At 43.8% G+C, this 9,870-nt stretch overlaps 1 long non-coding RNA gene and 1 other non-coding gene across 2 annotated transcripts; one reads left to right on the top strand and one right to left on the bottom strand.

Moving 5' to 3' along the window:
* Positions 1-2,356: 2,356 nt before the first annotated feature.
* LOC121990123 lies at positions 2,357-3,225 on the bottom strand. The gene is made up of 3 exons (XR_006114465.1): positions 3,099-3,225; positions 2,804-3,011; positions 2,357-2,414 (listed from the first exon to the last, which is right to left on the bottom strand). It is a non-coding gene; the product is annotated as an uncharacterized LOC121990123 (long non-coding RNA).
* A 5,774-nt stretch (positions 3,226-8,999) lies between these two features.
* Positions 9,000-9,105, top strand: LOC121993385. The gene has a single exon (XR_006115240.1). It is a non-coding gene; the product is annotated as a small nucleolar RNA R71 (small nucleolar RNA).
* Positions 9,106-9,870: the final 765 nt, after the last annotated feature.

Below are 9,870 nucleotides of genomic sequence, written 5' to 3'. Positions count from 1 at the left end.
CCCTTCTTCTCTTGTTTGACATGAGATCCTTCAGGAATTTGGCAAATCTAGGCATTTGAAGAATAGCATCAATAAGAGGTACCTCTACACAAATTTCCTTAACTTTTTCTAAAAACTTGTCAAATTCTTCATCTTTCTTGAGCATTGTAAGTCTCTGAGGAAAAGGGACAACTTTGCTCTGATGGTTCAGTGGAAGAGTCTCTTCAACCTCAATGGTACTCTCCTCATTAGCTTGAATCTGATTTGGTATAAGAGGAGAGAGCTCTTCTTCTTTTTGTATCCCTTTTAAAGCGGTCACTTGGGAGTCTCCCAAGATCCGTCCGCTCCTAAGCTCAATTCTATTGCAATGCTCCATAGGATTCATATCAGGTTTTCCAGGAAGTTGTCCTGGTGCTCTGGATGATGAGGAAGCTAGTTGGGCAATTTGACTATCCTGGATCTTTTGATGCTTATCAGAATTATCCATTCTCTGAATGAGCTTTGCTAAATCTTGCTTCATTTCATTCTGACTTGAGATAATTTCTTCAAGCATCTTTTCAATATTTGACTTTGGTAAGCCTTGAGAAGATAGATGTTGAAAATTTTGTTGCCCAGCTTGAAAATTTGGTCTTACCCCCATAGATGGTCCTTGATCTTGATTATTTCTGTAAGAAAAATTGGGATGGCTCTTCCTATCACGCCCCCAGGTAGTCCCTGTCCGAAGAAATTTCGGCAGCATCTCCCCTGTACGGCGGACAATATGAAGCTCAGTATACATATATCTCTATACCTCGGCCACACACGGCCGGAATAATACAATACAAATAAGAAACAAACCACGCAGTTTATATCAACATTCCACACAGATATAATATATGATCAATCCACGCAGTTTAATAAGGAAAGACGGTATAGAACCTCGAAGATATATGTAAACAGCCTACTCCACTACAACGAAGAAACAAATCCACGAAGTAATGGAAATACAACCGCAGCGGAAAACAAAAGTAGCAAACCCGAATGTTCAATGTAAAGTCCACAATACAAACCCACAATACAAGTATATAAGATGCAAAAGCAAAATATACTCCGACAAAGAAAATCCTCGCGATAATGGGGCTAGCGACTGGAATCTCTCCTGACGGCCTCAACCTGAAAAGTAGTAACAACGGGGTGAGTTCAAAGAACTCAGCTGGTAATCCAATAGACATGTACAACAATATATAACTACCAGTAATATCTTAAGGTACAGTCTCCTAAACCATAGGATCAATAGTACAATTCTCTAACCATACAACCTACGGTATAGTCTCCTAACAGTTCAACAGATATGCAGAGCTGAAACAAACTGTAGTAACCCACAATATGCATAAATCACAATCTATAGCAAGAATAATAAGGAACTGCATAACTGTAATAAACTGTACTCACCTGCGAGGCTTGGGCGAATGACTGTGGACATACACAGATAAAGATAGTCAGAACAAATACGCATGTATCCTGTATGCATGTCAATCATATGCAGTCACCCAAGTGCATCATCCAATATGCAACAATCACAATAAATGCAATCTGTGCATATGATGCGATATGACATGGTCACCCCTGACGCTAGTCAGCCGTCTCACACGCGATGGCGAGACCGAGTAGGTAGGGCTGTGACACCATGCACTCACTACCCCTGATGAGTGACCGAGTGGACGGGATGTTGTCGGAGTACACCTATCCTCCTACCTCAAACATAGTGAGGAGCGTAACGCTCTCAACTCCCAGCGCAGTGACGGGAGGGATCCTGTCCGCTACCACTGCAACACACTACCCATGAGCGGACCAATGGAGCCAAGCAAAGGCCCACACCCTGAGTGCCGTGCCACTACCCATGCAGTGGTCACGTTGTATGTAGCCAGCCGACGAGCTCAACAATAATGGAGTCGTCAATCGCCCAGCATGCAATCATGCGGGATGGTGCATGATGCTACAGTATGTCATACCTGAACATAGCCTCCTCCATATATGTGTGTGCCCAAAAGGTAAACGCATATATATAACCATGATATAAACAGCATAAACCCAAAGACATCACATATAACAATCATGTAAGTATCATGAATCCAAGAGCATGTATCACACATGTAAAGCAACTAATCCAGTAGAGTAGAGCACTATAGATATGCATCTCTATGAACATATATATACATGGCAAGAGGTAAATATCCAATCCTGAAGTAAAGCAACTAACAGATGAAGCATGTGATAGGTATCAACTAGCTAAGACCAGGAAAGAAATAAATCTACCACCTATCACTAGTAACTATATATAAACTATACATATCATAAGACAGTATCAAAAGATAAGTCAAAGGGTACCCGCCTCAAATAGAAGGTACAATCCAAATCCGAAGTCAACGTCGAGACGCCTGTCTCAAATCAGACTCCTGCGTCAAACAACATATATATTTTATTTAGCTAAATCCACATGAATAGCTAAATAAAATCTCTAACACTAAATTAGGGTAAAACCCTAATCTACAATCTCAACTTACCAATTTAAATCTAATGGTCGATTAGGGTTAGTTACCTAATCCCTAATCACCAATTAGATTAGAAATCCAACGGTTGATTAGGGTTAATTACCCTAACCCTAACCATTTCATTAGATTTCTTCTACACAATTAAATCTACACACATGCATTAACTAATCATGGATTAATCCAATGCATTTCTAATCCAATACATGAATCAAATTCATCTAGAACAAGATCATCAAACAAATATCCAATTTCAATACATGATCTACAACAAGATCAATTATCCTATTCCTTACCTCGAATCCAAGGTGATCACCAATAGATCACAACCAAAGGTGTAGCTGCCGGTTAGGGTAGCTGCTGTTGGAACCTAAGATCACATCCACAAGATAGTACCTCTAGCTCACAACCATGCATACTAATCCACAGCACTCAATCAAAAGGAACAGAGCCTCCTCTCTGCCCGGATCGAGCTGCTGTCCACCACCAGAACAGCACAACCTACTGGAAACCATCTTACGGCTTGAATCAAGAACAGAAGATCCAAATTCATCAAGGCAACCTAAAGAAAAACCTAATTGAGAAGCTTACCGTGTGCGAAATGGAAGCTAGAACACAAGACAGTAGATCCAAGCCGGCGTCGAAGAGGAAAGGTCGAGGCTAGGGCTAAGACCTCCCTTCTTGATCAGCGATCTGCTCTCACGAAGCAACGATCCAAAGGGAAAACCACCGGCGATGGACCTAGGGCATGGTTCGGCGAAAATCAAGAGAAGAAGAAGAATTATCGACTGTGCTAGGGCACGAGTCGGAGGAAACCCAAAGAAGAGGAAGATCCGGTTAAAGCTAGCTTACCTATGCCGGGGATCGAGCGGATCTGGATCGATCCAGGGGCGTGGGCAGTCAATTAGAAGAGACGTCGGAGGTTGAAGGAGGCGACAGACCTCCCACCTCGCTCCAAGACCCGATCTCCGCCTGCGACGCCGAGAAGATGAGAGAGATAGCCGAGAGCAGAGACGCTAAGGAACCGGGGAGAACAGAAAATCAGCTGCTAGCGATGTGCTCCTCCGGCGACTCGATGAGAACGATCGCTGAAGATGAAGGGTTTCTGCCGGCGTCGATTTCTCCGCGAGAGAGACAGAGAAGAGTCGGGGGAAGGAGAGGGTTCGGGCAATCGGCGTTTTAGGAGAGGAAATAAGGAAAAAGAATTTATATAATAAAAACATTTCCTCACTTAAACGGATATCCCAAATAGGCTTTATCCGAACCCGAAATTGATCCCCTCAAAACTCGTCGTACGAGCTCCGAAAAATTCCTAGAAAATTCCTAAAAATTCCGGAAAAATTCTATAAGGCTATTTTTGAAATAACCCTATTTATTTAAATTTCCGAGATCTCACACCTTCCCCTACTAATAAAAATTTGGTCCCCAAATTTCGCTATAATCAACAGCCAACACTATAACATAACCAAATAGTATAAATGCTGAAAGAAACTCTAACCCACATACCTCAAGTAAAAAGATGGGGGTATCGAGCTCGGATCGTATCCTCCAGCTCCCATGTAGCCTCCTCGTCAGAATGGTGCTGCCATCCGACTTTAACCAGTCGGGCAGTCTTGTTCCGTAGCTGACGCTCCCTGTGGTCCAGAATCCGCACCGGAACCTCCTCGTAAGTAACATCAGGCTGAATAGGAACAGATATATCTGACAGAACATGTGCCGGATCGGATACGTATCTCCTCAGCATAGATACATGGAATACATCGTGAATGCCAGCTAGAGATGGTGGTAGCGCCAGACGGTAAGCTACTGCTCCAATCCTCTCCAAGATCTGGAAAGGCCCGATATATCGCGGAGCTAATTTACCTCGAAGACCAAATCTCTTCACCCCTTTCGTGGGTGAAACCCTCAGAAATACATGATCACCAATGGAGAACTCCAGGGGTCTCCGTCTCTGATCAGCATAACTTTTCTGACGGTCCTGGGCCTCTGACATCCTCCGTCTGATAGTGCGAACCAGCTCCGCATCCTGCTGAGCTCTCTGAGGTCCTACCAACTGGGCCTCCCCAACCTCTTCCCAAAGGATGGGTGTCCGACAAGGCCTACCATACAACACCTCAAACGGTGCCATCTAGATAGCCGAATGATAGCTGTTGTTGTAGGCGAACTCCACTAATGGCAGGTGGTCCTCCCAACTGCCTCCGAAATCCATAACACAAGACCTCAGCAAGTCCTCCAAAGTCTGAATGGTCCGCTCTGACTGCCCATCTGTCTGCGGATGGAATGCCGTACTGAAACGAAGTTGTGTGCCCAAGGCCTGCTGCAGACTCTGCCAGAATCGGGACGTGAACCGTGGGTCTCTATCTGATATGATGCTCAAAGGAACACCATGTAATCTAATAATCTCACGACAGTATAACTCTGCTAATCGATCCAGAGAATCAGTCTTCCGGATCACTAAAAAGTGTGCGGATTTGGTTAATCGATCAACGATTACCCAAATCGCATCATGGCCTCGTCGAGTCCTAGGCAGTCCTACCACAAAATCCATAGTAATATGCTCCCACTTCCACTCTGGAATAGGGATCCTCTGAAGTAAACCAGCAGGTCTTTGGTGCTCAGCCTTCACCTGCTGACAGATAAGACATCTAGCAACAAACTCTGCGATGTCCTTCTTCATACCGTTCCACCAATAGGAACGCCTCAAATCCCGGTACATACGGGTCCCACCTGGGTGGATAGCAAATCTAGAATGATGAGCCTTCTGAAGTAACTCCTCCATGACCGGGTGAGACTGAGGTACACATAATCTGCCTCGGAAATAAACAATACCCTCGTTATCTCGTGTAAACTCGGTCTGTTGTCCGGAAGCTATCTGGCTGCCAATGAACTGTAAATGCTGATCTCCGGCCTGGGCCTCTCGAATCCTCATCCTGATCGACGACTGAGCAATCATGGTAACAAGAATACCCTGCTCTGTCCATCCCTGCTCCTCAAGGCCCAACTCGGAGAATCCCTGAATCAAGTCCGTGACTGTAACTCGGTGACAAGCTAAAGTCCCTCTGGACTTCCTGCTCAGTGCATCAGCAACCACATTAGCTTTACCCGGATGGTAGCTAATAGTACAATCATAATCCTTCAGGAACTTCATCCATCTCCTCTGTCGGAGATTGAGTTCCTTCTGGGTGAAAATATATTTGAGACTCTTATGATCAGTAAGAATCTCAAAAGTAATACCATAAAGATGATGTCGCCAAATCTTCAAAGCAAAGATAATAGCGGCTAGCTCTAAATCATGTACTGGGTAGTTCTTCTCATGCTCCTTCAACTGACGAGAAGCATAAGAGACTACCCTACCGTGCTGCATCAAAACAGCGCCCAAGCCCTGAAGAGATGCGTCTGTATAAAGTATGAATCCGTCATCACCAGAAGGTAAAACCAAAACTGGTGCTGATACTAATCTCCGCTTCAACTCCTGGAAGCTGGTCTCGCAAGCCTCTGACCACGTAAACTTCACGCCTTTCCTAGTCAGACGTGTCAACGGCATAGCAATGCTGGAGAAACCCTCAACAAATCGTCGGTAATATCCAGCCAAGCCCAAGAAACTACGGATCTCCTGGACTGACTTCGGCTGCTCCCAGCTAGTGATAGCCTCGATCTTCTGAGGATCCACAGAAATACCTCGGCTAGACACCACATGTCCTAGAAAACTAACTGAGGAAAGCCAGAATGCACACTTGCTGAACTTCGCATACAGCTGATGTCGTCTAAGAGTCTCCAAGACTATGCGAAGGTGCTGCGCATGTTCCTCCTCGGAACGTGAATAGATCAATATATCATCGATAAACACAATAACAAACTGATCTAGGTACTCCAGAAAGATACGGTTCATCAGATCCATAAATACTGCAGGAGCATTGGTAAGCCCAAATGGCATTACCAAAAACTCATAATGTCCGTATCTGGTGCGGAATGCTGTCTTCTGAATATCAGAATCTCTGACTCTCAGCTGATGATATCCAGACCGCAGATCAATCTTGGAATACACTGATGTATCTCTAAGCTGATCAAATAAATCCTCAATCCGTGGCAAGGGGTACTTATTTCTGATAGTCACTGCATTCAGCTGCCTGTAATCAATGCACAACCTCAGAGTACCATCCTTCTTCTTGACGAATAGTACAGGAGAGCCCCACGGAGATACACTAGGGCGAATAAATCCCCTATCTAATAACTCCTGGAGTTGAACCTTCAGTTCGTCCAACTCTTTCGGTGTCATACGATACGGAGCTTTCGATGCTGGTGCAGTCCCTGGAATCAGCTCAATAGCAAACTCCACTTGCCTTCGAGGAGGCAAACCTGGAAGCTCGTCTGGAAATACGTCTGGATACTCTCGGACCACCGGGACGTCTGAGAGCTGAGGGCTACTGCTGTCGTCAGTATTAATCAAAGATAATAGAAATCCCTGACATCCATGTGATAGCAGTTTCTGCGCCTGTATCGCAGAAATGGTCGATATCCCATCGTCTCTGATGCCAGTGAAATCCCAAGAGGGTTGGTTCGGAGGTCGAAACGTAACCACCCTCTTCTGGCAATCAACTGTGGCATGATAAGCAGACAGCCAATCCATACCCAGGATAATATCGAACTCGACCATCTCCAGTACTAACAAATCTACGATGAGTATGATGCTACCAAAATCTAACGGTTGATTAGGGTTAATTACCCTAACCCTAACAATTTCATTAGATTTCTTCTACACAATTAAATCTACACACATGCATTAACTAATCATGGATTAATCCAATGCATTTCTAATCCAATACATGAATCAAATTCATCTAGAACAAGATCATCAAACAAATATCCAATTTCAATACATGATCTACAACAAGATCAATTATCCTATTCCTTACCTCGAATCCAAGGTGATCACCAATAGATCACAACCAAAGGTGTAGCTGCCGGTTAGGGTAGCTGCTGTTGGAACCTAAGATCACATCCACAAGATAGTACCTCTAGCTCACAACCATGCATACTAATCCACAGCACTCAATCAAAAGGAACAGAGCCTCCTCTCTGCCCGGATCGAGCTGCTGTCCACCACCAGAACAGCACAACCTACTGGAAACCATCTTACGGCTTGAATCAAGAACAGAAGATCCAAATTCATCAAGGCAACCTAAAGAAAAACCTAATTGAGAAGCTTACCGTGTGCGAAATGGAAGCTAGAACACAAGACAGTAGATCCAAGCCGGCGTCGAAGAGGAAAGGTCGAGGCTAGGGCTAAGACCTCCCTTCTTGATCAGCGATCTGCTCTCACGAAGCAACGATCCAAAGGGAAAACCACCGGCGATGGACCTAGGGCATGGTTCGGCGAAAATCAAGAGAAGAAGAAGAATTATCGACTGTGCTAGGACACGAGTCGGAGGAAACCCAAAGAAGAGGAAGATCCGGTTAAAGCTAGCTTACCTATGCCGGGGATCGAGCGGATCTGGATCGATCCAGGGGCGTGGGCAGTCGATTAGAAGAGACGTCGGAGGTTGAAGGAGGCGACAGACCTCCCACCTCGCTCCAAGACCCGATCTCCGCCTGCGACGCCGAGAAGATGAGAGAGATAGACGAGAGCAGAGACGCTAAGGAACCGGGGAGAACAGAAAATCAGCTGCTAGCGATGTGCTCCTCCGGCGACTCGATGAGAACGATCGCTGAAGATGAAGGGTTTCCGCCGGCGTCGATTTCTCCGCGAGAGAGACAGAGAAGAGTCGGGGGAAGGAGAGGGTTCGGGCAATCGGCGTTTTAGGAGAGGAAATAAGGAAAAAGAATTTATATAATAAAAACATTTCCTCACTTAAACGGATATCCCAAATAGGCTTTATCCGAACCCGAAATTGATCCCCTCAAAACTCGTCGTACGAGCTCCGAAAAATTCCTAGAAAATTCCTAAAAATTCCGGAAAAATTCTATAAGGCTATTTTTGAAATAACCCTATTTATTTAAATTTCCGAGATCTCACACTTCCATCTAGGGTTATAAGTATTTGAGTATGGGTTATTCTGCCTTTGATTGTAACTCACGATTGCATCACATTGTTCCAATTGATTGATTTGTGCAGTGATAGCTCCCAATGGACATGAGTCATTTGAGTGCTCTGAACTCCCACATACTTCACAAGATGTACTAATAGCACTGACCATATTAGCACTAGTCCCCATATTTTCAAATTTCTTTGTAAGAGCGTCCAATTTTGCAGACAAAAGAGTGACTGCATCTACATCAAACTTCCCTGATGCTTTAATTGTTGGGTTTACAGAAGAATAGCCACCACTTCTTTCATTTGCCCATTGATGATGATTTTGTGCTACACTGTCAATAATTTCTTCAGCTTCATCTAAACTTTTATTCATAAGTGCCCCTCCAGCAGCTGAATCAAGGGACACTTTGGTATGATAGTTGATACCATTGTAAAAAGTGTGCAACACTAACTATCTTTCCAACCCATGATGTGGGCATTGTCTGAGCATACTATTATATCTATCCCATGCTTCAAAAAGAGATTCTGAGTCAGTCTGCTTGAAGCTTGCAATTAAATTCCTCATATGAGCTGTTTTGCTTGGTGGATAGAATTTATCAAGAAACTGTTGCTCACACTGCTCCCAAGTGGTGATGCTATTAGGGGCCAAAGAATTCAGCCATTGCTTTGCCCTATCTCTTAAGGAAAACCCAAATAATAACAATCTAACTGCTTCTGAAGGAACTCCATTCATTTTCATGGTACCACATATTTCATAAAAGACCTCTAAGTGTTGATTGGGGTCTTCATGAGGTCCTCCACCAAATTGGTTCTGCTGCACCATAGATATAATTGCGGGTTTGATCTCAAAGTTATTAGCTTCCACTGGAGGTCTTGAAATACTAGATCGAAAACCTCTTGCATAAGGTGCTGCATAATCCTTGAGTGGTCTATTCGCCATGTTCAAATGTTCCTGTTCTTCAATTTGCCTTTGCAGAATTCTTCTTTTATGGAAAGTTCTGTCAATCTCAGGGTTAAAAGGAAAGAATTCCTCTACAAAGTTAGATCTTCGCATACACAAGAACAAGATAGCAAATGACAATTCAACAGAAAAAAGAAAAATAAAAGAATAAAAAATGCAGAATTGAATTTGTACAAAAAGAATTAACAAGAAGTAAAAGTTATACAAGAAAATAAAAACAGAAATCTAATGATTAGTTACAACTATGCAATATGAAAGGAAAACAAATGTTATGTTTAGTCTAACTCAATTGATAATTCCTAATGTTATAGCGCAGTCCCCGGCAACGGCGCCAAAAACTTGTCACGCTCCGCAAGTGTACGGAAATGCCG

The sequence above is a fragment of the Zingiber officinale genome, chromosome 6B (genome assembly GCF_018446385.1).
Source record: "Zingiber officinale cultivar Zhangliang chromosome 6B, Zo_v1.1, whole genome shotgun sequence".
Classification (NCBI taxonomy): Eukaryota; Viridiplantae; Streptophyta; class Magnoliopsida; order Zingiberales; family Zingiberaceae; genus Zingiber; species Zingiber officinale.
Note: the sequence above shows the minus strand (reverse complement) of the source record. Positions and strands in the feature narration are given on the sequence as shown.